Raw genomic sequence first — 20,431 nt, forward strand, 5'->3', positions numbered from 1 at the left:
TAATATAGGCAAATCATTTCATGACGATGAGAAACCTAACCAGATTATTAACTACTTAAGGGCTTACTGCTTTAGGTCCTGTGGGAAATCACTATGAAGGCAGTTGCAGCCCACAGGGGAATGACATTTGGATGGAAACCATAACAATGTATAAACAAATCAAATGGTAAAAGTAAATCTTTGAAGATGACACCAGCTATGTCAAGACAGCACATGATTAATCACCAATGTGGAGACAGTTGCTACAGAATTCGGTACCACCAAAAGGTCAGGCGAATTTGGTTCTGTTTTGCTTCCTGTGGGAACGGGCACAAGTTGCTTGCTTCTCTGGCCTCAGTTTTATTAGCAAAATGAAGGTTAATGACTGGATAACCCCACAGGCCCTTCTCAGCTCTGTACTGTGTGACCTGGTAAGTGTGCTGCCTGGGGCTAAGGTGGCTTCAGGGACGAAGTCTATGATGTCAGAGAAGGACAGAGTGCATTACAGATAAAGTGAGAACATGTTCAAAAGAGCAGAAGTAGGAAAGCAAGTCCATTCGGGCGACTGGCATTAGAGCATTTTGGTAGAGCGTCTTGGGGGGGTGGTACCACCAATGGGAGCCAAATGGGAAAAGTATTTAATGCCAAGGTTAAGAAACATACATCCTGTGCTATAAAATATAACATCATCTCATTAGCAGGGCAAGGATGGCACCCTGCCGACCTTTTCTACACCCTTAAGGCCACCTGCATATACTCTATGCAGCATAACGTACCATCTGCAGTTTCTGGAAAATACCAAGGCCTATCATGCTCCAAGGCCTTTGCACATGCCATCCATTAGCCAAGAACACAGCCCCCTCATTACCTCCTTATTAACCCATTTCATTAAGAAAGAAAGAAAGAAAGAAAGAAAGAAAGAAAGAAAAGAGAAATCTCCTTTCTTAAAACTCAGTGTAACTACACCACGTGCTGTATGAATCTGCCTCCCCCACGGCCACAGGCACAACTTGTTACTGCCTTCTCAGTAGCTCCCTGGCACTTTGGTCTTTATCTATACTACCACTTGCCACATTGTATTGTAATGATCCATTCTCATACTTCTTACTCATTAGCAATTCACAAGTTCTTTGAGGTTAAAAGCTGGGTCCTCTTCGTGTACAATTTCACCCCACTTTCTTCGGCCCCCACATACGTCGGCTCTAGTGCAGTCCCTGACAAACAGCAGGGAGCTCAGAAATCCTGTTAGAATGAGTGAATCTGGACCACATAATATCTTGCATGGGCCCTGGGCACTTCTGCCTTCTTGGGTCACTTTTTTCCATTTTTTTAAATTCTATCTTATAATCATATTGGTATAAAGATGAATATATTAATATCATCTATTAAAACATTTTCTTTTGTGGCGCCTGGGTGGCTCAGTTGGTTAAGCGTCTGACTTGGGCTCAGGTCATGATCTCACAGGTTGTGGGTTTGAGCCCTGTGTCGGGCTCTGTGCTGACAGCTCAGGGCCTGGAGTCGTTTTGGATTCTGTGTCTCCCTCTCTCTCTGTCCTACCCTGCTCACACTGTTTCTCTCTCTCAAAAATAAACATTTTTAAAAATTCATTAAAAATTTTTTCTTTTGGGGCGCCTGGGTGGCGCAGTCGGTTAAGCGTCCGACTTCAGCCAGGTCACGATCTCGTGGTCCGTGAGTTCGAGCCCCGCGTCAGGCTCTGGGCTGATGGCTCAGAGCCTGGAGCCTGTTTCCGATTCTGTGTCTCCCTCTCTCTCTGCCCCTCTCCCGTTCATGCTCTGTCTCTCTCTGTCCCAAAAAAAATAAATAAACGTTGAAACTTTTACCTAAGTTACCTAAGTTAATTTTTTCCTTCTGATTTTAAACTAAAACATTTTTGTGTGCTCCTGAAAATACTGTGGATACCACATACTATGCATACTGAGCCTAACAGATAAGCCACTCCTGAAATAAATGGCCAAATTTTTTAATCAATGAAAGTCATCTTACAAATATTTATCTTTACTTACATATGCTGATTTAGGTTTATTTCATCTGTTCTAAGATATTAAATGTTTGATTATATATTCCTTTGGCTTTATTTTCTTTTCCTTTTTTTTTTTTTTTTTTTTTTTTGCCACAGTAGTTATTTTTTTAATCATATGTAACATCATGGGAAATTTAATAAAAATGTTCATGTGAAACACTACTCAGTCTGTTTTGGATAGCAATTTAAAATGAATGGTCAAAATTATCACTAGGGGGGCACCCTACCATTCTTTGAATAGAACAAGAGAAATGTATTAAAAATCAAAAGGGAAAAATTAATTTCATAGTATAACATAAGGAATGATGATTTCAAACAGCACTGTATATTATTAGTTCATAACGACTAGCTACAAAATGTCAAGAAAATTAGATTTCAGATGGTAGATGAGGTTTGTCTCACTGAAAAAAGGGTTTTAATAAATATTAAGCACAGAAGTATTTGGGGATGATGAAGATTCGGTAATTAAGCATTGAACATTCAGTGATCCATTTGACACGAAAGAATTAAAGACACAAAAAATTGGTTAGCTAAATGCAACTGCCAAGGGGGTTGAACTCACTATTTTTGTGCTCTAAAGAATAATAATTCATCTAGTAGCAAATCTTTCTTCCCCGCTTACAAGTTAGAAATACTGCATATCAGGATGAAATAGGATTTTTGAGACACAGATTCTTAGAAATGAGGCAGGTCTTTAGCAACCTACTTCCTACTCTGTATAGAAATAACATCTTCAGCATTCCTGGAAGGTGTTAGTGATGGCTACGATATTCTCAGAGATGGGAAACTCACTGCCTCACAAAGCAGCCTGTTTGCTGCTATAAGTCTAACCTTTTTAAAAAATACCCTGTTCATGTCAAGCAGAAAAATATACTCCTCTCTCCACCAAAAAGTACACAAAGATTAACATTTCACTTATGTGTTATTTTGGGGGAATTATGGATAGAACAGGATTGATTCAGTTTCCAGATTAGCACACTATACCCTTAGGCACTAAGATACTTTTTTTTTTTTTTTTTAATCTTAAACAGTTTTTGATTGGCATCTTTCAGGTTGTGTAGAATAGTGGACAGAGTGGAGATTTTTTAATCAGAGAAATCTAAGTTTGAATCCTGGCTCACTTATTAGCACTTGTATGACCTTAAGGAAATGGCTTAAACTCTGGAAGTTTCATTTCCTATCTCCAAAACCTTGAGCATTGAGAGGATTAGAGATAATGGATGTAAAGCACCTAGCATGGTTTTTGCTACAAAGTAAATACTCCAAATATGCCAGCTACAATTTGTTTGTCTCCTTAAACATTTGACATTTTAATGATTTTAATAAATTATGAGCATTTATTATTAGAGCATTTTGAAATGAGTCGCAATGTTTATTATTGCTATAAAAGTATCCTAAACTGCTTTCTCTGGCTTTATGGTTGCTTTTAAAAATACTTCTCTAGCCCTCCTGGCTATCAGATAATTCTGTCCCTGTGTCAGCCTTTCTCACTACCATTTCTGTGTCTCCTCACTTAGTTTTTTCCAGTCTTGGAAACAAACAAATTAACCAACCCAAATTTGTTAGAATTGTGTTTTTAAAAGTGCCTCCGGGTTCTGCATAGAAAGTCTAAGAAACTCTTAAAGAGTTTAGTATTACCATTTCAGAGCCTACGTTTTAGCTCAAGTGTCTTTGGCTCATATTTTAGCCAATGCCAGAACATTTTCCTACCTCCAGGCTCATGACTGTCTTTCAGAAGGTTGCAACTGTCAGATAACTGACCTGTAGATAAGTACTGAGGATAGAAAGATGGTGGGTGAGTGAATAGATGGATGGATAAATAGATGATAGATAGATGATAGATAGACAGATAGATACTTGTCTTATGAGGTACGAACTAAAATTTTCAAATTGTTGCAATGAAAGATGGTTTAGGTCAATCTGTATTCCCAAGGTACTGGAATCACATCTCTATTTTTCATCTGTAAAATGGAGCAAAAAACATTGAATCTGACCTATTTCAAACTGAACTATGAAACAGCATAGGTCATATAGGAAAGATATAAAGAACAGACATGAAGGTGCCTTATAAATACAACTTGTCAATGCCATTATGTATTTTGCACCTATCCCTTAAAAGGTGGATGAGGAATCTATTTGCATTTTTATCTAGTAGAGTAAAAATTAAGTATGTTGGCTTTCAGTTATATAGCTCCTTCTTTCTTGAGATCCCACTGTTATGGTTTCTTTCCAACACCTTTCTTTCTTTTTTTTTTTTTTTTTAATATTTTATTTATTTTGAAAGAAAGAAAGACAGAGAGAGCAAGTGGGGGAGGGACAGGGAGAGAGGGAAAGAGAGAATCCCAAGCACGCTCCATCCCATGACTGCAAGATCACACGACCTGAGCCGAGAGGAAGAGTCAGAGGCTTAACCGACTGAGCCACCCAAATACCCACTTCCAACACCTTTCTAAGCAGAGTTCCACGCACAGATCCCGTTTGTGAGCCCTGCCTCTAAACTGTGTTGTGATTTCGTACTGTGATATGCAAAGTGTTTTTTAGCAATGCCATGTCATGCCTGACTTGTTTACTAGTGAGTAAAAATAAAATATCTTTGCTTATTTTTTTCTTCTATGAAGTCTAATAATATTCCATCCAATGATTCTACTAAGTAAAAGGAAAAATTCATATAAAATCATCCTTTGATTAGATCTCCTCTTCTTTTTTTAATGGTGTAGGCGATACCTGAGTGCAAAGACCCTCGTGAAGAAATAAAACGTAGATTTCCACTATCATGTGAAAAGATTCAAGCTGAACGAAGTGTAAATATCCCTGTGGGAAGTACTTACCTATTGCTGTGTGACAATTTACCCCCAAATTTGGCAGCTTAAATAACCACAGTTCATTACCTCAGAGCTCTTGTGGGTTGGGAGTCTAGGTGTGGCTGACCTGAGCGCCTGGGGCTCAAGGCGGGTCAAGCTGTTGGCTGCTGCTGCAGTCACGTCAAGATTCAGCTGGCAGTGGAGGACCTGCTCCCAGTCCTGCTCGAGAGGCTGTTGGCAGGAGGCAGAAGCACTTCCTATCCACCCGTGTGGGCCTCTCCACGGGTTGCGCGACCGTCCTCCCAATGGGGCAACTGGCCATTAGAGAAAGAGACGGAGAACAGGGGGAGAGAGGGAGATGAGAGTGAGTAGGAGAGACGCCCCAGAGAGTAGTCAGGAAGCAAGTCACAGTCTTTTTGTAACTCAGCCTCAGAAGTGCCTTCCCACTTCTGCCAAGTTATGTGCATTAGAAGGGAATCACCTGGGCGCCTGGGCATGCCAGTCGGCTGAGCTGAGCGTCTAACTTCCACACAGGTCATGATCTCGGGGTCCAGGAGTTCGAGCCCAGCGTCAGGCTCTGTGCTGACAGCTCAGTGCCTGGAGCCTGCTTCGGATTCTGTGTTTCCCCCTCCCTCTGCCCCTTCCCCACTCATGCTCTGTCTCTCTCGCCTTCAAAAATAAGCAAACATTAAAAAAAAGGGGGGGGGGTAGAATCACTGCATCCTGCCCACATTCAGAGGAGGCAGGAATTACACAAGGCTGAGAATACCAGGAGATGGGACAGGGAGGGGAAGGGGGGGCGGTCACTGAGGGAAATTTTAGAGGCTGCCCTACTGCGGTGGGATAAACCGTCTGGGGTTTATAATTACTCAATTTTTATTTACCTTGAAGGTTTGGATAGCACATAGCTTTCTTTTTTTAATTTTTTTTTTTGTTGTTGTTAGTTTAGCTAATGATCTTTCAACAGAATGGTAAACTGGGTTCCTGTTGTATTTACTACAGAAACATCCTGGTTAAGCTAATACCAAAAAACATCCCAGCAAACACAGTCTTTTGTTATATACAGCCCTCGTGGCATATATCAATTTCCAGTAAAATTATCTGTGTGCATGTCTCCCTCTGTCCGAGGGAGCAGGGCCCTGTGAGCTCAGGGCCGTGATGGAAAAGGGAGCTAACATTCACTGAGCCCCTTTGAAGAGGCAGGCCCTGTGCTAGATGTGTTTACATAAATTATTTTTAATCTTCACCCAAACCTGCTAAGAAGGCCCTCTTACCCACAATTTATGAGTGAAGAAACTAAGGTTAAGTCACTAGCCCAAGGCCACACAGGTAAAAAATGGCAATGGAGCTGGAATTAAAACCAAGGTTACAGGTGTCCAAAGCTCATACTATGTCCACTGATAAACCACACTGTGCCCATGTCATTGTGCCAAGGCCTTAATTGTCCCCAGGAAATATTTAATGAACAAATACTTCTAAAAGGCTTATGAGCAAAAAATTTAAAAAATAACAAATCAGTGGTAATAAATATGTTGTAGCCTGACATATATCCCCTCATAATTCATGTGTTGGAGTTCTAACCCTCAGTACCTCAGAATGTGACTGTATTTGGAGATAGGGCCTTCAAAAAAGTAATTAAATTAGAGTGAGATCATTAGGGTTGGCCCCAATCCAACCGGTTTCCCTAATCTAACTGGTTGGCCCTAATCTAACTGGTTTCCCTAGAAGAAGAGAAAACTTGGACGTGCAAAGAGATGCTAGCAATGCAGGCACACAGAGAAAAGCCCATGAGAGGGCCCAGAGAGAATAGGGCTGCCTACAAACCAAGAAGAGAGGCCTCGGTAGACATTAAATCTGCCCACGCCATAGTCTTGGACCTCTGGCCTCCAGAGCTATGAAAAAATAAATGTCTGTGGTCTAAGCTACCCAGTCTGTGGTATTTGGTTATGGCAATCCTAGCAAACTAATGCTTCACATCTATATATACCTATACACCTTTGCTCACACATTCATATGTACATGCAAATACACTAACATATAAAAATAGAACATATCAAAGCAGAGACATGTAATATAAACATATTATGTGTATGTTTGAAATCCTTAAAATGAAATTTTATACAAGATACTAAGTAACATTTTCCATATTGGGATTTGTGTTAGGTTAGTTAACTAGGTATTACGCTAGATTCCTTTACCTGTCATTTTCCAAGAACTTCTGAGGCGCTCTGGTGGGTGGCAGAGAAGCAGTTAGGGCATGAGCAAAGAGAATTGGACTCAGACAAACTGGCTTTAAGTTTTGGCTCTGTCATTTATTTTCAGCTCTATGACCTTGGGCAATATGCTTAGGCTTTCTAAGCCTGTACTTCCTTATTTTTCCACTTCAGCTAACATTTCTTGAGTATCTACTACAGGCCAGACTGTGCACCGATCGCTTTTGCATAAATCATCTCAATTTGTAAAATGTGATAACAATGCCACCTAGCAGAGCTGCTGTGATGATCAAGTGGGATAATGCGAATGCGAAAGCTTTGCAAACTGCGAAGGCTCGTGCAGATATCAGGGTGTGTCATTTTTCTGTTTTCTACATCAGTGCTTCCAAATGATAAAGCTGTAATTTTGACCTTAGCAACAACTGCTTATCTAGTTTTATTCTCTAGCTAAATGATCCAAAGGTAATCTAGGAGTTATATTAATCATTCCCAAGCTCAGCTTTAAACCTATCACTCCCCTGCTGAATAAACAAATAAACTTCAAAACCCTGAATCATATCCAAAATACCTGCATAATGTGTGAATTTTAGGTCTTCCATGATCTAGCCTCAATCTACCTCTCCAGCTTTACCTCCCATCATGTATTCTGCATCAGGTTTCCAACAAAGCAAAATGATTAGCCAGCCACCTATTCAAACCCCGAACTTTGCAGCCTTATGTCCTTCCCCAGAGAAGGGGATTCCCTTCTCTGGTTTGCTATTGCTGATACATGCGAAACATTAGCACACAGCCTGGGATGTAGCGTGTTCTCAATAAATGGTACCTGCTGCTATTTTCCCTATAGCTGCTACCATCACGCAAATCAGTGAAATATTTCCTCCACTACAAACCTTGCAAGTTACAGATGATTTTGCTCTCCTCTGCATGTCTGGAGCACTATATCTTAAACTTTTGGGGGATTTTAGTCATTTTCTATAATATACTTAAGTTACATATCCATCCATTCAAAATATATGTGTTAAGAACCTACTTTGTGAGAAAACCTATGTTAGAAAGGATACTTGGACAAGATGCGCCTTTGCTAAGAGAGCTTGAAATCTAATGGGGGAAGAAGACGACGAATCGGACATACTCATATTGCACCTGGATCATACAGCCAGCAGCGGTATCTGCACTTGTCTCCCTGCTTCTAGCACCTTATAGCCCGTCCTCAGCACAACAGCTAGTATACATCAGATGGCATTGCTTCTCTGCTAACAACCCTGCCACGGATCTCTATTTTACTCATTTTCATTTGCAGGGTCCTGGGGGACCCCATTGCCACCTGACCTTGTGAAACTCTCCTGCTTTCATGCCCTGCTATTGTCTAGCCACCCTGGCCTACTTCTTGTCCCTCAACCTGCCAAGCTTGCTCTCACCGTTGGTACTGACCATTCCCTTAGCCTGGAATCCTTTTCCCCGGGTATCTGCTTGGCTAACTTCTCTTTTAAGTCTTTGCTCAAATACCACCTTCTGAAAAAAGCCAACTTTGATCACGCTGTTTACCTGGCTACGCAGCCCTCTCATTTACCCTGATCTGTTTTTCCTTTGTCTGTTGTATGTACCCCCTTCTGGCCACTGCATACCTAGCTAAATCACTATGTTCATTGCTAACTGTTGGGCTCTCCTCTTTAGCTCTGCGGCAAGGAGCAGGAATCTCTTTTTTTATCCTCGATGTACTTATGGACCTAGAACAGTGTGTAAAACAAAGTGGGAGCCCTATGTTCAGTTTCCTTATTTTTGTACCCTCAGAGTACCTAGTATGGCACAGTACAGCTAGGACACCTTGAATGAGTATTTGTTATTGGCTCACCTTTAGTCTCTTTAAATCATACGTCCGGTATTTCCTAGGGCCTTCATTGTTCTATGATCCACTTTTATCTTTCTACATTTCTGGTAGAATATATTTCAAACAGATTGTGTGCGTGCGTGTGTGTGTCAGTATGCGTATATATCAGGATTTCAGGTATTATTTTATGAACATGTGAGGTTTTAAGGAAAAGTTTTGCTTTTAAGTTTTATAGAAGTCATCAAAGTACACACTACATGTTTTTCAGGCCTTTTTTTTTTTTTTTCATACTCAAGGCATTGATGTACATCGTGGGCATTTGTCATTGGTAGAGCAATATATCTAAACACATATTAGAGGGGGAAAATCAATATAACTCAGCAAATATTTAATGAATATCTACAATGTGAAATATTTTACAGGTTTTACAAAGAGGGAAAGAAACACTTCTACTCCAAAATTGCTTGTAACCTCCTGGGTGAGAGAAATATATGGACAACTCACTATAAAACAAAACCAATATGAAGAAAAATACAAAGTAGTGTGGGGTAACTTGTTAAATTATGCTCATCTGAAAAGAGACATTCATCTTTCTGTGATCTTCAGCCAAACCCCTGCCCTCGGTAAGCTCTGTCCATAAATAGGTTAACAGTCAACAAACCAGAAGTTCCATTAATCAGAATGCCTTGCTCCTCCAACTTGTCCAGTAACAAAGGAGCTGGTGTTCTTTCATTCTTTTGTGCATCTATGCTACTTTCGAAAGGCAATGTAAGTAATAACCCTGAAGCTAGACTTTAAAGCTGATCACAGTTATTTAGTAACTTGACCCCCTCTCCCCCATCTCCCCTCCATCCTGATGGATTTAGACAGGGGCTGCTCTGAGTTCCTTTGTAAGAATTTATGCTCAGGATGACTGATTGACAAGTGGAGCTTTTTCCTTTTCTGGGGGAAAAGAAATTTCCAGGGTCATGCTCCTGGTATTTGCAAAGAGCTCTAAAAGCTCCAGAGAGCGAAAGAGTCAAAATTGACTTCTTGCTGATGATCACAAACTTCATGACAAGGGGGGAAAAAAAAAAGGGAGATTGAGGCCGCAGTTCTGAGTGTCAGGATAACTACCGAGGAGGCCGATTTTGAAACAGGCTTCCAGATAAATAGGAAGTTATATACTCAACTAGAAACCACAGGCATTAGATAGAGGGTGCAGAGGCTGAAGAACTTCCACCCCAATCAAGATGGCATCTGCACGAGCAGCCTGTCAAGAGAGAAGGATGACCCTGAACTGTGTGGGTGGCTTTCTTTAAAAAAGACACAATGCCCATCCGAGTTTACGTGAACTTGTTATTCCTTCAGTATTATACAGTGTGTGTCCTCGTACGTGTTTGAGTTGTTGCGGGAACAAAATTATATTTCTATCACCCACATTCATATGCCTACAAACTGTCTCTGTATTCTAATATTCATCCTGATTTATTTATAAGGGCCTGCAAAATTCATGCTTTAGTGAGGAAATGTTTTAGCTCTTCAGATCTCTTTTGTGGTCATTTTCAAAACCGAATGACTGAAAGGTGGGAGTTTCAAGCTCCATTCGCTTCTAGAGAAAAAAAAAAAAGAGTTCTATATACTTTAGATCTTCATTTTTAACAACAAAGTCCTGGATTTTGAATAGAGATATTTTTATCCCCAGGAAATAATCTTCTTTAGAAAAAAAAAAATAGCTGGAAAAAAAAAAAAACTAGTTATATTGGTATGTGTTTAAGCCTTTATATTGAGAAGGGAGATTATTAGCATAGTGGTTTGAGAAAATAAGTAGGATTCCTGTTTAATGAAACCCATTTTCATTACTGCTTGGCTTCGTGACTAGATAGCCAAAGGCAGGGAGGGTGTGGAAACTGGTGGTGAATGAAGCTGCTTTAGAGGCTCAGAGAAATGAGCTGATCACCCTGAAGTCACAGGAGACAAAGTGAGAGGACACAGGACCTGCAAAGCCTTGAAGAGAAACTCTGAGAGGATGGCACGAGAAAGGGATTGGCTCCAACGTGTGTCCACCATGTGCACGATACCGGGAAAGCTTCTCCGACTAACGCTGCTGAGGAAGCTTCAGGTACGTTGCCCGTCCCGTGATTTCCTCACTAGCAAACACGACGTAATCACCAGTGAGAATGAAAACCGTCAGATTTCATGCGATACTATTCCCAGGAATTCATTTCACCCTGGAACATCGCTAGTTTTACCATCAAAGCTCAGAAGCAAACAAAATAAAACTGTGCTCATTTAGCTTTGCACCAAGAAAGCACCAAATGCACAGGAATCGTGAATGGCTAATGAGAATGTATAGAGGCCTAAAAATGGACGTTTCGTGTATGAGTGTCCGATTTAGGGAGCAGCCTTTAATGAGGGATGCAAAACATGAATGTAAGATCTGGTTCGTCCCCCAAGAAAGAAAGTTCAAATCATTACGGCCAACCGTAAAATGAAGAGTAAATAAATACATACTTCCCATTTGACAGAGGGATATTAAAAGGTTTAATTCAATAATTGACATAAGGGGCATTGAGTTATTCAAATAAATGCGGTTACATAAATAGGAAGAATCATAAACTTTCACATCCATGTGTCATTCCTGATCCTCCGGTCATTAAGCAAGGTCTGTACGGAAGTATTTTCCCCATAAATCATTTTCTGAACATCAAGTTAAAAACCCCAATGCCCTGGAAAACATAAAGAAGAGCCACCCTATATAATTAGTTGAGAATGGAGTTCTGCTAGCCACTCCTCCAGTGCCAACACTGTCATACAGCCTCGAAAACATTCAATCAAGTCATCCAGTTGTTTACAAATCAGATGCAAACCCAAATACTGCAAGGTTAGCCTGTTCTTCAAATAACTACACTTCTGGCACAATTCCACAGCAAACTAGAAATACAGAGATTCAAGAGGTTCTCTGTTGTTGCTAATCTTTCCACTCCAAATTATGCTGCTGCTCCTGTATTTTCTGCAACATTTGCTCTTTTTCAGGTGGAGTTGACAATTCTGAGGTCACACTGAGTCGTCAATGGCAAGCTGACAGTAGGACATGGCTGTTTGAGCTAAGTTACTAATAAGTGAACCCATGGAGTGCCATTTCATTAGCGAATGTATCATTAAAAGCATCACCTCCATGACTTACTCATTGTTCTTTGCCCAGCCTGGTCCCTGCCTTGAAGCCTTAAAAATAAAGAAACCATGCTAGCCTAGTGAAGGGCTGGGACCAGCTAATTAGTGGCCCCCTTCCTGCATATTCTCTTCTCTCTACGGGCACAGAGCAAGAGCACTTCTCTCCCCACCCACAACTATAGTTATGAATGGATTTGTTTGAAGAAAAGAGGGAGGAGGACAGGAGATAATGAACCAAATAAGAGAAATAAAATCAAGGATCAAGGACAACAGCAGCTTGGGTCCAGCGGCCCAGGATCAATAACTATACTGATGATAGTATAGTTACTGCTTGATCTTATAAGTTGATGTTGGGGTCAATCAGCCCTGGATATAAGCCCATCTCCACCACTTACTGGCTCTGTGACCTCAGGCAAGTTACCTGAGGTTTCTAAACCTTACTTCCCACATTTATAAAATAAGAATAATCAGAATATCTGTCTCCAATGAGACACTTAATGTAAAGCACTTAATGCAAATGCCTAACTACTACTATTAGCTTCAATATTTGGCACTGACATCTCTAAAATGACTCAAACATTTCCTCCCCAGGGTCTACTGGGACATCTTACATTCCCCATGCCCTAACGACCTTGTTGTCAGTCTGAATCCAGTCCCCAAACTTTGTGCTCTCCAAACACTTCTTTTTCACAGTACTTACTAATCCATATTATCTCCTGTTCAAAATCATAAATACTTGAGGACAGACACAGCTGAAAACAAAGTCACATCTTTCAAGACGGCTTACTAAGAACATTATCTAGGAGGCAAGACAATTGGGTATGTTATGAAATAGAGAGAAACTTGACCTGGAAAAGCCTTCATTTATTCTTCAACACACACTTATGAAGAACTTCCTGTATGCCACATGCTAAGATAGAGTGGTAAACAAGATACAGATTCATTACAGTCGTGATAAATGTTTCAATGCGTCATAGTCTTGAGGCCGTTGGAGGTTCTCCTTGAGGAATGATATATTAGGCAACTATGGCTGCAATTAATGCTGCGTAATAAACCACCTTCCAAACTTGGTGGCTTTCAACAGCAAGCACTTCTTATGCTGACAGATCGGCAGGTTGTCTGGGGCACCTCTGCTTCAGATTCGGGTGCCTGGGATTGGCTACGAGTCTTGGGTCAGATGCATGTCTGCTCTGTGTGTTTCATTCTGGGGCCCCAGGTGAAGAAGCAATAACAGCATAGGACTTGCTCTCCTCATGATGAGCAGAGGAACCCAAGTGGGCAGGCCCAACCTCATGAGCATATTTAAGGCCTTTGCTAGTGTCATATCCTCTAATGGTCCAATGGCCTAAAGCAAGGGCCTAACATCGATGGAATGGGAAATATATGCCACCTACTCTAGCTCCCTTGAGAAACAGTCTCTCCTTGAGCAAATTTTAGTCAGGTTCCCCTGAACTCTTTTGACAACTAGCACCTAACTTTTGGGCTGCTGTGTTCATTCCTGCATTGTCCAATTTTGCAAGAATCCTAAATCAGTTTAATCAGAATCTCCCATCCTCCACTGTTGACCCTCAGTATCTATCAGGTTCTCAATCTCTTCCATCCCAGGTGATGTTTGATCACCAGCCTTCTTCTCTAGCCCCCCTACCATGTCCCTTGAAGACATGGGCAGTGCATCCCAATGGTTGTAACGGTATGTCGAGGGACTTTTTCCCATTCCTAAAGAGAATTCTGTGAGCCTTAAAAGGCTATAGAGGACAATATGACTACATGTTACAAATGGTAGCACTTATTCTCCTTAATTGAAATGTAGGAGTACTGTGGAACAGGGCAAAAGTAGGATTTGTCTATCTATCATTGTGACAAATGGACAGTTTATCGCCTTGCATTTGCTCAGCACTGCAGGAAAAGGGTAGAAGTTCAGAAAAATCTATTTCCCACAGAGCAATTATCAATTTTAATATTAAATTTTAAAATGATTTTTAATTTATCAACTGGCCCCTGAATTCAGGGTGGGCACTGTCAGATCTCTGCCTTGGATATTAGGCTGATGATGGTTCATATCCAAAGTCCATAGATAATGAACACTTTGTAAATCTGTAGTGCAGTTCTTTCTCCCCCCCCCCCCCATTGTAAATTAATTGATCTTTTTTGCCATTAGGGAGATAATCCACTGCTGTACTTTTCTCTCTGTCTCCTTCACTTCTTTTTTTGGTTCAAACACAAAGCAAAACATTCCCAAATACAACCCAATTTTAATTAAAGCTACCCTGGTCCCTGGAAAAGCTGTATCCTCCTGCTTCACTGAGACTTTAAAGTTTCCTGCTTTGATGCAGTGTTGAAAGAGCAATAAAACAGGGGTGAGCGGCTTTAAAGTGAGAGGTCAGAAAAGCATTTGTCTCCTTTTGCCCTTCACTCTCTTGGCAGTAGAACCTTCCTCTGGTCCACAGTTCAGAGTCCAGGAGAAAAATCTGCATTCAGTAAAACCACAGACCAAAGTCAAATCCTGCTCACCAAATCTCACACATGGGAAACGAAGGCTGCTGCCACCCTGCGTGGCCTTGACTTGAGGCACACAATTCAAAAGCGTTTGTGGAGGTCAAACACTGGGATCCAGAGCTGTGCATTTTAGTTAACAAAAACTTAACTTTTCTCCAGTGCTTAAAAAAGCACCAAGGTCCGATCCAGGTTTAAGATGCATAATAAAGCGATTGAAATTCTCTTCACTAATCAGGTGAACTGACTGAGAAATTAATATACTATATTAATTCCTAGTCTTCCACATAACTTCTGAAAGTCTAAATATACCATGACTTCTTTTTTTTCCCCACCTTTCAGAATTGCTCTAATATCTCTAAAAGCCCATTACACCGTGGGAGAACTGAACAGAGTAATTAGTAGATTATTGTCAAGATTAGTGAATCCAAAGGTAAGCTCCTTATCACAGCTATCTTCTTTGGCAAAAATATTCTTATCATTTTATATGGAAATGAGAACAACCAACTACACAATAAATAGTGGGTATAATTTTCTCCCCAATTTAATGGAACCTAATGGGCCTACAGCTCCATGAAGGTAAGTGCGGCGTCTGCTATAGTCACTGCATCATCTTCGGCACTTTGCACAATGCCTGGTGCGTGAGAGGCATCAAAATATTCCATGAATGAATAGATCAATATTTAAGTGTATACATACATGAAGGAATATGTAAATGACTGCCAAGCCAGCACAAGACTGTTGAATAACACAAAATAACCCAAATCAGAAGAAAGGAGAGAAAACCTGGTTGTCTGGTAAAAGGTGTGCTATTTTTCCCCAAAGGAAAAATTTCAAGGCCGCTTTTTTTCCCCCCCCAGGGAAAGAAAAGATCAATGCCAGCAGCCCAGCAGTCGCCAGAAGCCCCACAGAGTATGCAAACCTGATGGAGGAGAGAAAATTGAGGTGAGGAAATAGATTTCACTTTTGAGCTTTAAAGTAGTCATTATAAGCAATAGGGAAGAAATAATTATTTTTTAAATGATAAGCACTACCTGGACAATGTGACACTCTTCTATTTAAATGGAACTTTGTGAAATGTGTCTATTTGGTGGGGACATGGTTCTCCTGCCCTGAGTGCCTTAAGGAGTCTGTCAGTGTGAAAAATAATTTTAAGAGTCAAAACACATCAAGCAATAAGTTGTTGGTCACTGTCGCCATTTTCCTAAAGAGCATGGTAGAAAGACCTCTTCGCTCCCATCAGATGACAATAACATCCATGATTTGGAGAAAATGATTCTGATTCCCTTTATGCAAAATTAAAGAGTAAAGCCTTTTCCAGGTCATCACTTCGGTGGCGTGTTTTATTTTGTGATTTTTTTTTTTTTTTTCTTTCTGGTAACTTACCACCTCTTCAATTACAGAAAGAAAAATAACCGAGAGATTGCATCAAATGGGACTCAGCTTTGGGAATTAGAATCTGTCCTTCTCTTCCTGAGCATAAAATTCGGCCCCTGCCTTTTAACTGGCTCCTTTCATCCACCTATCCTCAGCCCCACATCTCCCCAGCCCACAGGGTCATTTCAGCACCTCGTTCACAGAACACCTACAAAAGGGACCAGGAAAAATCGTCTCTTGCCCAATGTGTCTTTTCAGCTTTGCCACCCCTTTACACCAATTCTAACAAACTGCGGCAGCAGACAGGAGCTATCAGCAGTCCCTGTCTAGCCGATCCGAAGCAATCAGAGAGGAGTCCCCATAAAAAAAAAGGCAGAACAAGTATAGCAGATAAAAGGACTGACCTATTTTCTCTTGAAATCTACTGACCCTTGTTTACCAGCTTCTTAGTCTTCAATAGAGTTAACATTAGGCTTTGTAATGCATGATGGCCCTTAAGCACCAAACAATTGGAGCTGTTTAACATGGAAGAAGAATTGTCACCAAAGAGACACCTGGAAATCGTGTGAGGTTTGCCCATTCACATCAGAGCCAAGGTTCTGGAAATGAACCTTAGTTCCAGACAAGGGGGTTGATGATTAAGTATAAGTGGCCTTGGAAGTAAATACTAACTCTTCAATTTTATTTTTAAAAGTCCAAAGCAACTAAAGATCTACAGGAGAACAAAGGGCCAAAGGAAGCCTCAGTTCAGCAGAATACTCAGGGCCTAGGCATCCTGATAAATATGGAGTGGAAGCTTTTGTGCATTTCTTGAAATAAGCCATCAATATGTAATTATGTAAACACATATATGTGCAAATAGATAGATGGATAGATAGGTGATAGATAGATAAATAGATAGATTTTGTTCTGTTCTCAATCCCTAAGATTTATTATTCTTAAGAAGCTGGTTTAGCAGCAAGACCAAGTTTGTTTCCTTTGCCTTCAAATACTTCCTGTCAGCTCATAAATGTACAAATCAGTCAAATATCTAAACTAACAGCATTTCATCAGTCTTACTTTGCCCTTAATAATTCATCCCTCTTATGTTTACTCTAATACTTCTGCAGCATAAATATGCATGATATGAGGCTGTGTATGTTCAAGCACTTTCATGGATAGACTAACAGCGGGGGACTTTTGACCTTGGTCTGAAGAGGGAAAAGTTACTGCAATAACTAATGACAGAAATGACAGTCTCACACTTTAAATTAAAGAGGAAAGGGGAGAAAAACATTCCCGAGGGAGAATTCCTTAATAGCAATTTAGATTTCAACCTAAGAGGTGCTTTTTGTAAATTTCATTTGAAAACAGTTGCTTTTCCTGCACCAGATTTAACAAGGATAATACCCATCCTCTTGCCAAAATCTCACAGAGATGTTATGAGAAATAATAAAAGAATGTCTGTGGAGCCTCTGAGCTACTTGGAATAAAGATGCTAATAAATACAAAGGCTTCTTATTAATTATAGTAAATATCCTTGCAGGGGAAAAGAAAAGCCACAATAAAAGTGAGATTTGGGCGAAATCTACTAACTCCTAATCCAATTATTTTAGATGTTTTGGTTATTTTTTTTCTGACTCCCTTAAATTTGTAAGGAATGTATATTAAATATTTAACACCTTATTTTCTCCTTGTTCAGAGGTTTTTGGTCCCCCCCATCCTGATATCTTGGCAAATAACCCCAGGTATTAACAAGGACCAATTTAGGATCTTGGATGGCTGGCAATTCAGCTTCTCCACTGCAATCAAAAAACCATAAAAACATAGATTTGTTGCCTTTGTTGTGCATCACATGTTTTCAATCTCAAAGGGATTTTTCCAGATGTTTCAGCCAGTCTTGTTGGTATGTTTAAAAACTCTGGTCTGTTTTCTGAGTCCATTTCCCCTAAAATACACAAACTCAAATGCTCAGGCCGAATTGAACCCAATCATCCTTCTTTACCATCTTTCAATGAAGCATTCTGTTCTGTCATTAGGTGAAAGGAAGAACAATACCTTCAAGATCTCACTTGCAGATATAATATTATGAGAAACTTGACACAGATTTATGTACCAGCTTGTAATGGCACAATTAGGATCTTTATCTGTGCCGGGAAACGTAGGCCAAAAGGCATTTTTCATTTTCTGAACAAGTACCAACCAAACTTGGAAGGCTGTTGAAGCTAAATGGGAAAGACATGGGGTGCTTTGGTAAGTTTTACTTAGTGATGCTATTCCTGGGCCCAGAGAATGACAGACTCAGAAAATGCCATTTGTCCTAGCAGGGATTCGAAAACTATGCTGCAGGTATTACTTATGTTGGTAGGGTCACAATTAACATACCAGATGTGCAAAGAAAAAGGAACTTCGTTATTGTCTACAAGTGATAGAATCTTTCTTATAAGCTCTCCCCCTGCTGGGTAGCTGCTGATGGGGGTGAAGGGTGGGTAGAAATAGGCTTTGACTTTAAATCTGCCTATTAATGACATTTCAGCTCCTCATGGTTACATAGTTTTTTGGGGATAATTTTTCAGTAGATTCAAAGCTCGATCCCTAATGAAACTGCTTCTTCCTTTCCCCTCTTTCATCAGATGGTGCTTGGATATAGAGGATGAGTTGCAGCCGTCATGATCGGGGGATGCAGAGTTCTCGGTTTCATGGCAGATGTCCATGATAGGCTGACAGACTTAGCCTTTGAGTGTGCCCTGGCTGGACATCTGATTGTGCTCCTTTGAAATGAACAGCTGTAAATCAGCAAAACTCTTGGACAACTAGGCCATCTCCCTTGATGACTGTTTCCAAAATTGGATCTCACTAGCCCAACTGGAGATCTGTGACCTACCTGTGGTAACCACCCAGATCCAAATCAGTCACTCAGAACAGGTTTTAAATTTGTTTCCTTAGCCCCACCTTTTCTCCTTCTACATCCCATAGGACAGAAAGCACAATCCCTTCCTCCATAACCAGAATATCTCTTTCATCATTGACTTAGCTCAGGCTGCTGTAACAAATTACCATAGCCTGGGTGGCTAAGATAACAAATATTTATTTTACATAGTTCGGAAGTCTGGGAAGCCCAAGATCAAGGTGGTGGTTGATCTGGTCCCTGGTGAGAGCCATTTCCTTGGTTTGCAGATAGCCATCTTCTCATGGTGTTTTCATGTGGCAGACAGAGAGAGAGAGAGAGAGAGAGAATGGAAGCAAGCTCTCTCATGTTTCTTCTTAAAAGGGCACTAATTCCATCATTAAGGCTCCACCCTTATGACCTGACTACCTCTCAAAGGCCCCTTCTCCAAATACCAGCACATTGGAGATTTGGGTTTCAATATAGGAACGGGGTGGGGGTGGGGTGTACACATTCCATTCTTAGCAATCACAGTTTTGATTTCTTTATTCTGGGTGGTACATTCCCTAACTGATACTTTCCCAGGGATCATACCATTCGTGCTCAGCCTTGGAGGTAGAACACTTCAAGGGAAGAAGATTTAAAGGGCAATAAAATATGTAGCTTAATATTTTTACAATATTATCCCTACTACAGAGCACCAAAATTAAAAGACTTTTTTTAACGGTGCAAAGTTAAGAAATTAGCAGTGTCTGCATGTGTGAAAAGGCACGCATGTGTCTGTGTGTGCATGCCCATGTGTGTGTGTGTGAATGGTTCTCTGTGTCTGTGTGTGTATGTAGACACATGAGGTAGGGGTCTGTAAAGACTCATAGGGAATGCAGTAATCGCAACCTATGAGGGCAAGACCCTGTTGAATTATTCCAACCTTCACCATGTCAGAACTTACAGAGTATTTCATCACCTGCCATAGGTAATGGTGCTTTGAAAATAGACATGAGCTGTCAGCCCAAAACACACTCCCCTCCAGGAACCTGAATATTTCCTCCAGGAGGTATCAGGAAAATGTCAAATCATTGGAGACTGCCTTTCCAACCCCAGCTGGCCTTGACCTGGGATAAAATGCACGTTTCCTGAAAACACCTCATAATTTAGACTCTATGACAGAGGTCCCTTCTGGATTTTCCACACAATATTTATTCTGCTCTCTCAGACTTCCTCATGGAGAATAGACATAGTGCCTCTACTCCATTCTACGGATTAGGCTGATGTTTAGACAATCTTTTGTTTTCCCTCTGGAATAAAGTAAGTGTATGTTTCTCTTCCAAATAATATCCCAGAAGTTATTTTTAAATAGACTCAACCTTATGATGAAATAAGGTAAGTAAAGAGGAAGTCAAGTAAATGAAATTTTTTAGGGAAAAATCCATCTGGTAAATAATTATTTGCCATAAACTCTGGAGGAGTAAGTTGACCTAACATGGCAATCATCACACCTCACTTACAACCAATCTCTTTTTACAGCTGAGAGTGCCGTGTGTTGGCAGCTTTCAGTTATGCACATATTATTTATGAGTTTTAGCCACATAAAATTTGCAAGTAATCTGCTTTCCTCATAACCTCTCTATTGCTGATAATTGAGAGATGAGTGTAATTGAATTAAACTTTATTGATTCATGC

The 20,431-nt window shown here is 40.5% G+C and overlaps 1 long non-coding RNA gene across 1 annotated transcript in view; it reads right to left on the reverse strand.

Moving 5' to 3' along the window:
* Positions 1-20,431, reverse strand: part of LOC115521960 — a 44,702-nt gene that overhangs the window by 13,141 nt on the left and 11,130 nt on the right. The window contains exon 2 of the long non-coding RNA XR_003971216.1: positions 4,909-5,135. This is a non-coding gene — a long non-coding RNA (uncharacterized LOC115521960). The remainder of the gene's footprint in view (positions 1-4,908; positions 5,136-20,431) is intronic.

The sequence above is a fragment of the Lynx canadensis genome, chromosome C1, assembly GCF_007474595.2.
Source record: "Lynx canadensis isolate LIC74 chromosome C1, mLynCan4.pri.v2, whole genome shotgun sequence".
NCBI lineage: Eukaryota > Metazoa > Chordata > Mammalia > Carnivora > Felidae > Lynx > Lynx canadensis.